The 15,930-nt window shown below is 42.7% G+C and overlaps 1 protein-coding gene across 4 annotated transcripts in view; it reads right to left on the bottom strand.

Annotated features, from left to right (window-relative positions):
• CGNL1 (cingulin like 1) overlaps positions 1-15,930 on the bottom strand; it is a 157,681-nt gene that overhangs the window by 101,635 nt on the left and 40,116 nt on the right. Inside the window, exon 1 of one of the 4 annotated variants that reach the window (XM_049613685.1) lies at positions 6,515-7,584. The exons of the other annotated variants lie outside the window; for them this stretch is intronic. The gene's annotated coding sequence lies outside the window, so the exon portion shown is untranslated. Of the gene's footprint in view, positions 1-6,514; positions 7,585-15,930 lie in introns of those variants that run through there. 4 annotated transcript variants of the gene reach the window in all.

Below are 15,930 nucleotides of genomic sequence, written 5' to 3'. Positions count from 1 at the left end.
ATGCTCACCATTTTTCCTTTCTCCCATACTATTATTGATCTTCTTGTTGGAATAACACTTTCAACCTTTTTTATGTACAGCCTTGCTTTGAAATCTCTATCACTATTTATTTGGATATAACATTTAAAACATTTTTGACTTTGCGAGGCTGACAATCAGAGAAAATGAATAAAAATAACTCTTCATCATCTTTTCTTACCAAAAGGGATCCAGTAACACATTGATCTGAAAAATGTTATAAAACACTGAGGACTCAGGGCCCTTTACTTTGTGATGTATCCTAATGCTAAGAATCGGGTGCCATCACCTTTGGTGGGGTGTGGCCACCATATCAGAAAGACCGCACACAGATGACCGGGAAGGACACCCAGCCCACCCCACCCTCAGAGACCTCCCACCAGAAATCACTTCCACCCCCTGAAGAACTCTGAGAGCAAAGAAGCCCCAGGAAGAACAGTAGCAACTGGTCACAGAGAACAGCTGTGTCATTTCTTTCACATCTAGGGGCTTTTTCAGTTGTCTTTCTATTCTGGACTCAGTCTGGCAGCACATTTTCTGAGAAAATCATCTATCAGATCCACATTTTCAAATTTATTTGCACAGAGTTTTTTTTACAAAGCATAGATCATTTCATCTCTTTTATATCTCGAGTTATCCAGTGTCTTTATTTGTGCTTTCTTCACCGATCTCTTGTGTAAATAAAATGTGTATCTATGTATATTTTTTAATAATTGTTCTCCTAAACAACTAGCTCTTAAGACATAGCAATCATTTTTCTTTCTAATTTTTTTTTAAGTTTCTTTATTTTTGAGAGAGAAAGTACAAGTGGGCGAGGGGCAGAGAGAGAATCACAAGCAGCCTCCACACTGTCAGCATGGAGCCTGATGCAGGGCTTGAACTCTTGAACCATGAGATCATGACCTGAGCCAAAATCAAGAGTCGGATGCTTAACTGACTGAGCCACCAAGGTGCCCCTCCTTTTTTAATTTTCTTATTGAGTTCTAGTTCTTTATTATTTCCTTCTGCTCTCCTTCGCTTTTGTTTTTCTGTTTCCAATTTCATGACCTGCGTGCTTCATTTACTTTGATTCTTTAATTATACCCCATGAGTTGTGATATCTATGTCAGTTAGGAACTGGGCTGGTTTCTACTAACAAAGAGACCCAAAATAGCAACTTAAGAGTTAGGATTTTTTTTTTCCCCCAGAGGTAGGAAGTCCAAGGCTGGAATGGATGGCAGGATATTTCTGAGCAACACCTCTTTTATCTTTCCAGTCATCTACTTGTAGCATGTATTAGACACTTTATGATTGGCTAACCAGCATCACATATGCCAAAGGTTTATCAGGCCAGCTGAGTCAACCTTTCTAAGGAGATTTCCTGAAAGTCCCATCCATCAATATTACTTTGTATCTACCTCATTGGTGAGAACTTGATCATATGGCCACCCCCATGTACAAGGATGGACTGGGGAACAGATTTTTAGCTGGTCACTGACACTGAAAAAAATCAATGTGGTGTTAGTAAAAAGGCAGAAGCAAACAGACACTCGGAGAGCAGCCAATAACTTCCACCACAGTAATGTTTCTATCATTATTTCCTAAATAGTTTCAATTTGTAGTTTTGATTTCTTCTTTGACCCATGAGTTGTTTCTCAGAAAGTTTTTTCACATCCAATATGTTTGCTGTTGTGTTGTTTTGGCTTAGAGGATCTTTATTTCTCTATGTTGTTAATTTCTACATGCACTGTAGCCAGAAAATTAAACTTATATTATTCCTTCCTTTTTAAATGTACTGAGGTTTCCTCTGTAGGGACAATTTTTGCCAACATTTAATGGGTAATGGACATAGTCTCTTTTTTAAAGCATGGAATTCAAAATACATCCATACAACTTTAGCAATTATTTATTCAGCTATCATACATCCTTACTTATTTCATCTTTTCAATTTGCCTTAAGTCTTCCTGGATGTAGCTGTCTCCTACTAGCATGGTGCTGTCACTTCTGCTGGTGACTGTTCTTTTAAATGCTAAATATGTTAGATGTCATCACCTCCAATTTTACAAAGAAGAACAATTTAGAGTGGTATATTCATCTGCAAATTCATTATTAAGTCACCAATCCCAATTATGTCATTATGCCTACTTTTACTTTCAGAGTTATACTAACAGAATTAAGTGATTTCATTTTAATCAAAATAAAACAAGACATAATGAAAACCTGGACTCTTCAGCCTCCATTCCCCATCCCGATCACAGTCCCCAGAGGAAACCAACTGCAAATTTTAGCTGTTTCTCTGGTATACACCTCTATGTTGCTCACTACTGTGCCTCGCAGCAACTTTGTGTCCCTTTTACACATGGGACACACCATACATACCAATTTCTCACTCTGCTAGCTTCTCAATATTATTTATATTTGTATTATTATGGTAATATATTTTTATATTAATATATAGTTATGATTATATAAATGTTTATTCATTAAAGAGCCAACCTGAAAACTATGGCCATCTCTCCTTAAAATATTTAACTTTTCTAGAGTTAATATGTGATTGCTATTTGCACTTGCCTTCATTTCAATATACCTAACCTTAAATTCTTTCATCTGCTACATGACATGTTAGATGCTTGCCTGTATTCATTTTCAAATAACCAACATATTAGATGATCTGGTGCCCTTTTCCCCTGGTGCAGCCGCCAATCCTTCTGCTCTCTATTAAGGTCTGGTTACTCTTTTCCTTCTGCACCATATTGTTTCCTAAGTTTTGGACCTTCCTTGTTCTTGGTTTACCCAATTGGTCTGACAGAGCACAACTGAGTAGCTTCTTAAGACCCAAGAGAGTAAACTTTTCCAGTCCTTGTATTTTGAAAAATGTCTTTACTCTATGCTTACTTTTGATTGATAGGCCAGCTGGATTTAGAATCCAGGTTAGAAATAATTTTCCCTCAGGGCGCCTGGGTGGTTCAGTTGGTTAAGCATCTGACTTCAGCTCAGGTCATGATCTCATGGTTCGTGAGTTCAAGCCCTGCAAGCCCTGTGCTGACAGCCCAGAGCCTGGAGCCTGCCTCGGATTCTGTGTCTCCCTCTCTCTCTCTGCCCCTCTCCTGCTCGCGCTCTGCTTCTCTCTCAAAAAAATAAATTATTAAAAACAATTTTTCTAAGAAATAAATTTCTCTCCAATTTTTTAAAGTATTACTTCCATTATCCTGTAGCTTCCAGGGATGTTGTTAAGAATTCTACTATTGGGGCGCCTGGGTGGCGCAGTCGGTTAAGCGTCCGACTTCAGCCAGGTCATGATCTCGCGGTCCGTGAGTTCGAGCCCCGCGTCGGGCTCTGGGCTGATGGCTCGGAGCCTGGAGCCTGTTTCCGATTCTGTGTCTCCCTCTCTCTCTGCCCCTCCCCCGTTCATGCTCTGTTTCTCTCTGTCCCAAAAATAAATAAAAAACGTTGAAAAAAAAAATTAAAAAAAAAGAATTCTACTATTAAGACATCCTTTCTTCCAAGTGTGCCCTGTTTCTTTTTCTCCCACAGTTTTTAGGACCTTTTCTTTGTCTCTGCTATTCTGAAATTTCACCATGACTTATATGAATGAGGGTTTTGTAAGACTGGGCACTTTTATAAAACATGGGCGTTTAATGTAGTTCTTCAATCTGGAAATTCATGTCATCAGTTCTATGAAACGTTCTTATTATTTCTCTGATAATGTTCAGAGAACTGTTTTGGTCTTTGCATGTAATATATTAGTAATGTTGTATCTGTTAGGCTGTTTCAATTTTCTTTTCTTATCCACTTCTCAATTCTGTCCTTTTAATTCTACTTGAGAGCTACATCCTCAACTTTTTAAAAAATTCAAGTATTTATCATCCCCCTTATCTCCTTTTTGTTCTCCAAGTGTTCCTGTGTCATAAACGCTATTCTCATTTTAGACATAAGATAGCTTCTCTCCCTTGGAAGATACTAACTATAACTTTTTTCAAAAAAATAAGTTTTTTCTGCTTTCTGCTGTATCTGCATCTGCTGTAAGGTTTCTCCTTTCTGGTTTGTTTTGGTCCTTTCTTTCATGTTGAAACCTTTCCTAATAAGACTGGGATCCTTGGCTGCCCAATCCTATTTAGCAGTGAATTTCTAAAAGCAGATTGGAGGCTCTTTGTGTGTGCAGTGGAGTTATTAGCTAGCGAGCGTCAAGTAATGGGCGTGGAAAGGTGCCAAGATTTCCAGTGAGGGACACGCACATTTCAGGATCTGGAGCATTTTTTTCTGGCGCAGTTTGATTTCTCAAGGAAGGAATCTCCCAATCCATCGCTGGGGCTGCCCAGGCCTGGCTGCGGGCACTGTGAGACAGGGCAGGGGAAGAGTGTGGAGGTCCCAGCTTTCATTCAATCCCTTTATTTTCAGCCACCCATACTCCCTTCCCTTCCTCAGGGTGGGCAACAGAACAGAAGCACGTGGGTATCCAGATATCCAGGGTGTAGACGAGGCCCTGGACAGCTAGCTGCTCCAGTTCTCAAGGCACTTACACAGTTCCCTAGAATTTGGCCCCTCATCCCTGCCTCCTATGGCAACCCAGGCTTCATGCCTTCCATCCCTGAGCCTCCCAGCGGCTCTCTAGTAAAGTCACCTCCTTTCTCCACCACTGCCACCACAGGGTGAAGCCCAATCACCCCACCAATACAACGGTCACTCTTCTGTGTGTGATCGAGCTCATCTCCACAGGGTCTACACTGCCATTCTTCGTCTTCGTAGCTTTTAACATTTTTTCGCCTTTATGATCTTTTGAGTGGGATTTTGAAAAAGGTAAGTCGCCTGCTTTTAAACTGATCTAGCTTGACGAGGCTAGTAATATTTATAGAACACCTCAACACTAGAATAAGAACAGCCAACGTGCCTTACGCTGAAGAAGCAACGCACAAAGGCCAGGACCAAGATGACCGGGTGTGTCTCAATCCTGATTCCGAGCAGGACTGGCACGTTTTATCCTGGATCTCTACAAGTGTTCGTATTCATTCAAGTTCGTAACAAGTACTTTTTTAACACAAGAGCTTCTGAACAAACAACTTTACTCCCTGCAATGCTTTGTTTATGGTATTTGCTAAATGGGTCACAACTTCCTCACCAATAATCTCTTCTATGCTGACTCTGAGTTTTCTATGAAAATATTTCTTCTAATATTTATTAAGAAAATTCTTTTCGAGGGTTTTACAGCCCTTTTCATTAGCTGCTGCTACTACAGTCAACACTAATTACATTTCAATCTTTGAATAAGGCCACCTTGGTTTATTATAATCTTAGCTCCCTGTTAGTAAATTAATCCACATATTTGAATTTCATGAAATGTCCACTATTTACATTTCCTTGACAACAAACCTCAATCCAATATTTTCACAGAATGTCATTTCTCAGCTGGGCACGGGTGTTTTAAACAAATGTGGATTTCCTTCCCAATCACAGTGTAAACACTGAATTAATGAATGAGTTTAAGGACAGCTGTTCATTTTCAGATACCAGGCCATGCCACAATCCTAATGCTCTCCACAGACATATTTGCTCAGTTGGGGACTAAGCCCAACCAAGGACTTACATAATTTGGCAATAAATGTGGACCAATTGCCAGGATGTAACATTGTGACACTTGGCAAATAAAAGTGGTGTTTTGGAGTGGAAATAATGCTTTTGGAAAAGACCACTAAATGATGATAATTGCTTTAGTTAGCGAGATCAATGAGTGTGTTTCTGAGTAAGAACAAAGAGCTTAGCACTTGGAAGTAGGAACATATGCCAGACAGAAACATTTCCTCTCTCTGGGCCATCACATGTTATCAGCTGAGCACAGAGATTAGTGACAGTGCTGGGCCACACATCCCTACCTCACTGCTCTAATTCCCAGGGGAACCCCCGAGACCTGGAAACATAGTCACTAGCCACTCCGGAGGCTCTCCTAGCTACGGGGGAAACACCACTAGGCATTTGGAAATGTCTCCGCCATGGCTTGCCCTCCGTCCTGAGGATGACAGTCCCCACGAGCGAGGCCAGGCTGGCTCAAGCCCCCAGCACAGCACCTGGCACAGGAAAAGAATTCTGTGTATGTCTGCATGGAATGAGTAATTCTTATTTTATCATACAAGTCGTTTAAAAGAGCATCTAAAGCAGAGGCAGGGAGCTAATAAGCTTCCTCAGAGCAGTCTTGAACTTAATTCCAAGAAACAGGAAGTGAGCGACAAACCAAAAAGTAACGTCCCCTGAGTGGGATCCTGTAACTGTCTCGCTCCGAGGGAAGCTGCCGCCAGTCTGATGATACACACAAGTTAACATGTGTAAAGAGTGGACAAAACATTCACTCTTAAAAGACCACTTGTAGGACAGGTGGGAAGACATGAATTTTAGGGGAAGTATCCACAGTAGAATGTCAACTAGATAAAAGTAAAAAATCAGAATGCGGAAAGCCTAATATTAGCAAAATGCAGACGGGTTTTTAAATGTGCTCATTCCCAAACATGACAGAAAGAGGCAGTCTTACCTCAACTAAGCTTTATGTTCTTTCTTTTCTTTTTTTCTTTCCTTCCTTCCTTCCTTCCTTCCTTCCTTCCTATCTGTTCTGTGGTGCAAACATAGGAAACTGATCAAACTTTTAAGATTTCAAAGGAAATGTCTTCACATTGTCAAGCCTTCAGAACTCCCTGGGAAAACAGTTTCAAAAATAAGCTTTGAGGTTTGAAAATGACAGCAGAGTTGCTGTCTAACCTACGTAGTTCAGTGTGGTTTGAAGAAGGTAAGAATGACAACCGAAAGTTTTCTATTTAGGGGGAATAAATTCAGCTTTTAATATTGAAGGCTGCCGCTTCCTCCTACATACCCTCCCCTCATACAAAAAGGAAAGTGGCTAGAGGAGGGGGTGGGGGGAGTCTGTAGAAAGGTTCCTTTTATACTAGGGATGGACACTTTGGCCATCCAGGAGTCTAAGGATCGGGGGTCACTAGGACTAACCAGTCTAACCACACTCAAACTGGAGCTCGGACACCAAGCTGGGTTTCCAGAGACCCCCACCTCGCCTCTGGAAGTCTGCTCCTCCTGTCCCCATGGATGGTCTCCATCACATCAGTCTCTGTTCCACTTTTGTCATTTTGATCCCACTCCTCTTTCCTTACCTGCTTGGCATGTGTATTATCAATAAATTTATAGTGTTCTTACATTCCCAACTTCAGTTCTAAAATTCATTGCCTGACATTTTATATTCCACATGGAATATAAATACATTCTGAAAAAAATACAGAATTTGTGTCCAAACAATGTTGATGATATGTTATTCATCCCTTTTTACCTCTTAACCCTGAAATCATTTCTAAACAATTCTCCTCCCAGTGCAGGGCCAAGAGATAGAAGTTTGCAATTCTGGGGGTGCCTGGGTGGCTCAGTTGGTTAAGTGTCCGACTTCGGCTCAGGTCATGATCTTACAGTCCATGAGTTCAAGCCCTGCGTCAGGCTCCGTGCTGACAGCTCAGAGCCTGGAGCCTGCTTCAGATTCTGTGTCTCCCTCTCTCTCTGCCCCTCCCCTGCTCATGCTCTCTCTTTCTCTGTCTGAAAAATAAATAAAAACATTAAAAAAAAAAAAAAAAAAAAAAGCGTGCAATTCTGGGAACACAGCACCAAGGTGCAAGGGTGGGGAATGTGTCTGACATTTGACTCAAGTCAAATCCTGGCTCTGGACAAGTTCTTTATCATCTCTGAATGTTTCCCTATCACTAAAGCCAGATTATTGATGATGAGTGTATTTGGTAATTGAGAAAATTAAATCATATATTGTATACTAAACAAAATAACAGGAAATAATAAGTGAAAAATAAGGAATGTGGCATTTATGGCTACAAGAAAGTAACTTTGATCATAAAATGTTTTTCAATACTTACGAGTCAGAGACTAAAAACCACACTGGTTAACCAAACAGCTCTTAACCACCAACATCCTGAAATAAGTTATTAACTAATTAAGAACCCAGACAGCTGAGAATCTAAAGTACAGTGCTATGTCTACAGTGGAAATTTAATAAACAACTGTTGCAAGTATAAACGGATGTCTGTATGTTGCCAAGCACACAGAAAAGATCTTATCCAGAGACAGATCCAGGACATTTGTGCTACAGTTTCCTATAGGGAGCCTAAGCCCAAAATACCTAAACACAAGGTTATCGATCACTGCCTTTTTTCTACAAGCCGAAATCTAGCCTCAAAATCCTCCTCAACACTACACCCCTGTAGTCACTGACAATTAGTGTAGACATAAAATAAAACCTACTTGCCGGGGTGCCTGGGTGGCTCAGTCAGTTGAGCGTTTGACTTTGGCTCAGGTCATGATCCTGCCATTTGTGAGTCTGAGCTCCGTGTCAGGCTCTGTGCTAACAGCTCAGAGCCTGGAGCCTGCTTCGGATTCTGTGTCTCCCTTCTCTCTGCCCCTCCCCTACTCATATACTCTGTCTCTCTCTCTCTCAAAAATAAACATTAAAAAATTAATAACTAAATAAAATTGTTCTTGATATTTTAAGGCAAGTTGTCCTGCCACTATAAAAACGAAGAACCAGGGGCGCCTGGGTGGCTCAGTCGGTTGGGCGTCCGACTTCGGCTCAGGTCATGATCTCACGGTTTGTGAGTTCGAGCCCCGCGTCAGGCTCTGTGCTGACAGCTAGGAGTCTGGAGCCTGCTTAGGATTCTGTGTCTCCCTCTCTCTCTGTCCCTCCCCCGCTCGTGCTCCATCTCTCACTGTCTCAAAAATAAATAAACATAAAAAAAATTTTTTTAATTAAAAAAAAGAAGAGTTACTCTTCAAGGAGGCCTTCCTGCTTGCCATATTCCTGGCAGCGTCTTACACATGGCAGGCACCAAATGAACAAATGAATGAACTAATTAGTAACGTATGCACGATGCACATAGCTCCTTTTAAAATGGGAACAATTTTTAAAAAGTCAAGGTTTTCCAAAACAAATCTCCTATGCCCACCTTTCACACATACTCCTACCTTCAGTTGTTATATGTGTCGCTGTTTAAAACACTAGAACCTGGGGCTCCTGGGTGACTCAGTCAGTTGAGTGTCTGACTTCAACTCAGGTCATGATATCGTAGCTCATGAGTTCAAGCCCTGCATCAGGCTCTATGCTGACAGCTCAGAGCCTGGAGCCTGCTTCCAATTCTGTGTCTCCCTCTCTCTCTGCCCCTCCCTCATTCATGCTCTCTCTATCTCTCTCAAAAATAAACATTAAAGAAATTTTTTTAATTAAAAAAATAAAACACTAGAACCTGAACATCAGGATTATTGTGGCTTTTCTTCCCACCCTGGACAGCCATGTTCATATGATGTGTGTGCTCCAAAAGCAGAAAGCAGGCCCTGGGTTATGAAGCATCTCCTAAGGGAAGTAAAGAGGACACTGTGGAATTCCAACAAGGCCAGCTAGAATAAGCCCTGTTCCTAGAACCTCCTCAAATGCAATTTCTGCCAAGTGAATTCCAAAGCTAAACATTCTCCCCTGGAATATACGTTATGCCTTCTGCAAAGTGTCTCTTCTTGGTCACTCAAAATAAGATGACCAGGGAAATCTGTCCACCTTTGCCCACATCAAAGAAAAGATGGCAGGAGTCAGTATCATGAGCAAACCTGGCCAAATGAGAGCAAAATCCAGAGCCATCCAGGAAGGGTCCATGGCATGCAGTCTTCCCACTTCCCTTCAGGCATCGATTCATAAGCCAACCAGGTGCCTTAAATGTACCTCTCAGCTATCTGCACAGGACCCAGCAAGACTGCTACAAATGACAGGCACCTGGGTTTGTCCCCAGAAGCTTACTCAGTATCATACAGCAGGACTGTTAAAAACAAAAGGTAACAGTGTGTAGCCACCCAAAAATCGTAAAATAGCAAATTAAAATAAACCTGAAATAGAAACCTAGCAGATTCCCACATGTGCAAATGCAGGTTTTCTGTTCATCAGTTGTTACTCCTAATGTTTGGTGACGCCAGAAGCCTGATAAACTCTTGGGCGCGTGGCAGGGGAAGGGGGACTATCCCAGAGGCCAAAGTCACACCAAACATGCTGCATCTTGCTCTCACCGGTTACTCGGGTAATTAGAGAACGGGTAGTTCTTTTAGATAATGTGAGCGTTTCTGAGGCCCTCACCTGCCTTCTTCTTTCCTGAAACACCCCCACCCACCCCATCCCTACCTTCACACTCCACTCTTCATCTTCTGCCCCAGCCTCCCGGGCTGCACAGCTCACACGGCTGAGCTCATTAGTACGACAGCCTTGAATTATAAATGGAAGTTGCCATTGTTTGTGCCCCACCACCACCACCAAATTCATGTTGAATTTCTAACCCCCAAAGATGATGCTACTAGGAGGTAGGGCCTCTGGGAGGCGTTAGGTCACTGAAGGTGGAGCCCTCATGAACAGGATTAGTGTTCTTTTAAAAAAGATGCCAGAGAGTCCCCTAGTCCCTTCCACCCTGTGAAGATAACAGCAAGAAGGCATGAGCTATGAAACCCGAAAGAGGGCCCTCACCAGAACATCACAGGCTGGAGCCTTTATCTTCAACGTCGGCCAAACCTGTGATAAGTCCATTTCTGTTGTTTATAACCTACCCAGTCTCTGGTATTTTGTTAGAGCAGCCCTAAGGTACAAAGACAGAAATGAACACGATATAAACAAACGCCATGTATTCAAATGAAATGTGTCTGCAAGTACCATTCACAGGTCATTTCAAAGCAAGAATCTGTCTGCTCTTGGGTCTCATTTCCCAAGTGCAGAACCCCTCCTCTCTGGTCTCGTGGGGCCAGAAGCACCAAGGTCAAGTCAGAACTGGGAGCTTCTCCCTGCACACCTTTGTAACCCCAGCCCCGGCAGTGATGGGCAAAGGCCATCAATTCCATTATCTTTGTTTTATACAGAAATAACAATGTTTTATGCAGATGTCTCCGGTACGGAAGATGTACAATTCATGATGTCTTTCAATGATTAGAAATTGAAGCAGTAACCAGAAACAGAAGTTTCAACTATGTAAAAAAACAAAAATATTACATATTTTATCCTTTTGGGATTTGTCAGTATATTCTTTGGTATTCATAGGAATATGGATGTTTCAAAATTTCACTCTCTTGAAAGCATGCTAAAATAGCCCACTCAGCCCACTAATCTTATTTTGTTAAAAATAGCTTTTCACAAGCAGTTTGAAACATTAAAACGTATTCCTAGGTGTCCCTATTTTCGTCTTTCACAAGCTTGTATAATGTACAGATGCCTTAAAGAAAATGTTCTCAAAGACCCTTAGTGTTAACTTACTGTACAAATATAAAACCATTATAGTTCCTATGATACCATACAACCACGTTTAAAAAAAATACATTTAAGAAGCCAATGCAATTTTTAAAAATACATTTAAGAAGCCAATACAATTCAGGGCACCTGGGTGGCTCAGGCGGTTGAGTGTCCGACTTCGGCTCAGGTCATGATCTTGCGGTTGGTGAGTTCGAGCCCCGCATCAGGCTCTGTGCTGACATCTCGGAGCCTGGAGCCTACTTTGGGTTCGGTATCTCCCCTTCTCTCTGCCCCTCCCATGTTCACGTTCTGTCTCTCTCTCTCTCAATAATGAATAAATGTTAAAAAAAAAAAAAAAAAAGAACACAACTTTTTCTTTTTTTTTTAAAGAAGCCAATACAATTCAAATTCACAACATAAATTTGTATCTAGGATAATGTTAATTTTGCTGAAACTAAATCATGATACCGGGTGTGAACAAAAAGACACTGACCCATGCAGTGCAGATTTTCATGGTTTCACTGTGCAGTTTTTTGTGCCCAGTTTTTAATTCAAACGACTATGAAACCTCCCTTTGTGCAGTCTGGTCATAAAACTACTGGGTATTCACATGGTGTGATGGCCTCATTTACATACCCACTGTATCTCCGTGTTTTCCCAACACATCATGATCATTGAAATATGATGTTATTACCTAAACCCAACCCTTATAAACACAGCCATTGGAACTGAGTGTTGGTATCCAGTTGTCACCTCATCACTCAGGGTATGCTGACTGATGCTAATGTTTCCCTTAGTCACTAACAACTTCTCATGGAGAGCCCCTCTGTGCTAGGCCCCCTTCCAAGGCAGTTGCCCATAGAACTTACGCTCTAGTGGGGAGAACAAACAAGGAACTCATACAGCGACAATGCTATGAGGAAAAGGAAGCAGGGCAAGAAGAGTGCAAGGTGGTGGTGAAGGTCCTTCTGAGCTACAATGATCAAGGAAGCTCTCTCCGAGAGGGAGACACCTGATTTGAAGGCTATCAGGAGATCTTTGCAAAGTCGTGCGAGGGCCAGGTAGACACAACACCAAGTTTAGAGTTCCCAAGAAAGGGATTTACGATTCGAGTTAGAAAATCAGCAAGAAAGCCAACCTGGCCAGAACTAATTAAGAGGTGAGCAGGGGAGGAGCAGGGGAGGAGCAGGGGAGGAGCAGGGGAGGAGCAGGGGAGGAGCAGGGGAGCACAGAGCAGTGGGCAGGAGCCAAATGATGGGGGTATGCGGGAATCCCAAAGGGCTCTGGTCTCATCCCAAGTCAGGTAGTTAGTCACCAATGGGAGTCAAATGATGTTGAAAGCCAGTGGCTGGATGAGCTCCACTAGGAAGTCATGCAGATGCAGGGGCAGAGGACAGAGCCCCAGTGCCTCGCTGCACAGTGTGCTCCTGGACAGAGTAACAGCATCCCGTGGGAGCTTGTGAGAAATGCACTCTTAAGTCCCACCCACACCTAGTGAATCATTATCTGCATTTAACAAGATCCACCAGGAGGGCCTAAGCCCCACCCCAACAACACTGAGGAGTGAGAAGAGAAGGAACAAAGACATAGAGTAGGGACTGCCAGGGGGCCGGAGAAAACCAGGAGAGTGGGGTGGCCTCCAAGCCCACAGAAGCTGGGGTTCAAAAAGGAAGGAAGGTCCAATAAGGCAAATGCTGCTAGTAAGTCGGTGAAGACTAGAGAACTATCCCAGTATTAAACAGGATGGAGATCAAAGGTAACCTTGACAAGAGCTCTGTCACTGAGCAGAAAGGCAGGGAAACATGATCAGAGCAGACCAGCAAAAGAACAGAGTAAAGACAACTCTTCCAAGGAATGTCAATTATCATAGAAACTAAAACACAAAAATACAGGCAGTCAGGGAAAACTTCGGTGCCTCCTTTGCCCACCCCACTATCCTTCCACCCCAAAATGAGCTATCTGCAGAATTTGTTTCCAATCCCCAGGGATGTGTTTGCAGCCCGGATTGGGGGGGGGGGGGTGGGGAGGGGGTGCCAACGAAACGCAAAACCTGGTATTCACACTCACGGAATTCTGAGCCAAACCTTACCTACTTGAATGGAGTATTACTTTTCTCCTTCCCCCTGGCAGTTGCCTATTGCCCCCAGTTGCAGCTGAACCTCCAAGGGTATGCCAAGAGCAGCTCAAGTACAGTCTGCATTTAATTTAGACCAACGGCAAAGCACATGGAAATACCTTTTCACCCTGGGAATGCCAGAAAAGACATAAACAATTCCAACCCAAAAGAATCCAAAGGGGGAAAAAGTCACTCTTTTCCCCTCTCCTCTGTTGGTCTCCCCTTGACCTATTAATGCCCATGCCCACCCAGTCATACTCCAAGCAGAGGGGAGTCTACATAGAATCACAATCTAAAGGTGGAAGGGTTTTCAGAGACCACGCAACATACCCTTGACTTCTGTTAGAGGAACCACTTTCAAGCTCCTTAGTTCCAAGTTTTTAGATGCAAACCACTGCCCTGGGATCCGTTCCTATCCCCATTATCACTTCTCACTCGCCAGAACAGCAATTTCAGCTTACTCTCCTCTGCCTACACCCAGTATTGACGTTAGGTCCCTCATCTCTGTCTTACTGTCCCACAACATACCACATGGGAGCTGTTCATTAGTTAATAGTAATAATAATAAATAGTAATAATGTAATTAACCCTTAAACATTCACACTATGCACCAAGTACTCTTCTAAATGCTTATATACTAAACATTAACCTACTCCGAGCTGTAATGTCTAAAACTAACTTCTGGACATCAGCCTAATGTTGAACATTAACACATACACTTCAACATGGGTGAGTAAGTGATGACCATATAGAAAAACACTGCAAAAGAAGAATGTACAAAGGTCTTATTTTTCTCCTAAGGGCTGAATTTAGAAAGGTTTTGTATTAAAACCCAAAGTGTAATTTGTTTTCCTGGCTCACTCTCCCCAGGGGGAGCCTTCTAGGAGTTACAGCACTAGAAATCATGCTGTGAAGCCCTGGCAAATTTACCCTGTACTCTTTGACTGTCCTGACGGTGGCAGGAAGCAGACATTCCTATCAAAACAGGTGCCAAGTTGTGAAATGAAACAGCCAATAAAAGTAAATAACTTTTTTTTTAATCCTAGACATGAAAAAGATCACTACAAAGGAAAGAGAAAACATGAAGAGGAAAAGGAAGAAACACAAAAGGAAAACAATGAAAGGAAGTCCCTCCCTGGCAGTTAAGAGGTTTTAAAATTGCCCATCTGTAAGCGTAGAGGGTCACACATTTCTCTGGAGCGTCAGGCTTGTTTCTGTTTCCCATGCCAGGGACAGCTCCTGTGACTTCTCTACTTACACGGAGTGAGCAGACAGCTGTAAGGCAAAGACATGATGATCTGTCTAAAGAAACTAGAAACACAAAGAACTCAAAATCAGCATCCCAGAGAAAAATCTGCCTCAAGGAAGCCTCAGCCTTTAATATGGAATTTTTAACCACCACTCACATCCACCTTGCCATGTTCTGGCTTACAAAGCACTTCCAAGCTCACGATCTTGGGCAGCACGGGAGCACATGATGCTGTCTGGCTGACCACAGTGAAGAGCAGGGAGATGAGTCCAGCTCCAAGCCACCGGAGAGCATGCTCCCAGACCCTTCTCAGTGCTCTTCCTGCTTCTAAAACCAGGCCCTCCTGCTCCCAGGTAGGCTCAGTATGTTTGGGGAATGGGGTTATGTTTTTCTCCAACTAGTTGATTATAATCTTTCCAGTGAGCAGTATTCCCTTGATCCTAAGGCTTACTTTGGCCAAAAGCATCCTATTAGATAGCATCAGACAATTCCAACAGAGGCTCTACCCAGGAGCTCTCATTTATAAATGTACCACTAAGACCACTACCTAAACCTACCTCCTACCCCAGATCACCAGAGGGAAGAGAGGTCCCTTTGTTGTTTAAAGGTAGAAAGGGAATGGAGGATATGGTTTATGAAACGGCTGCACAACAGTACGGCTCCACAACAGTGGTGCCCATCCTTCCATATACAGGGCTGCATTAGTCTGCTCACAACAAGTACCACTGACCGAGTGGCTTCAACAACAGAACTTTATTTCTCACAGTTCTGGAGGCTGGGAAGTCCAAGATCAAAGTACTAACCAATTCGGTTCCTGATGAAATCTCTCTTCCTGGCTTATAGGCGGTAGACTTCTCGCTGTCATCACATGGCCTTCCCTCAGTGCCTGTGTGTGCAAAGAAATCTCTCTCTCCCCCTTCTTCCAAAACCACTACTCCCATCATGAGGGCCCCACCCTTATGACCCAACCTAATCTAATCCTAATTACTTCCTGAAGGCTCCATCTCCAAATATGATCACCTCAAGGGTTAGGACTTCAACATTTGCATTTGGGGGGAACATAAACCTTTAGTCCATAGCAAATGGGTAGGGACAAAAGGAAGCAGGGAGAGAAAAGATTGTAAGGATCCTGTCATCCAGTGGCAAAGAACCACCAAATATTTGGTAGATATAATTAAATGTCCCCAAGTTTTTCTAACTCAGTTCCCTGACAGCTGAGTCTTCACCTCCCCATTTCTCTCTCCTAAAGAGTCATCAGACCAGAAGAACCTATTTGTA

This window comes from Panthera uncia (genome assembly GCF_023721935.1).
Source record: "Panthera uncia isolate 11264 chromosome B3 unlocalized genomic scaffold, Puncia_PCG_1.0 HiC_scaffold_1, whole genome shotgun sequence".
Lineage (NCBI taxonomy): Eukaryota > Metazoa > Chordata > Mammalia > Carnivora > Felidae > Panthera > Panthera uncia.
Note: the sequence above shows the minus strand (reverse complement) of the source record. Positions and strands in the feature narration are given on the sequence as shown.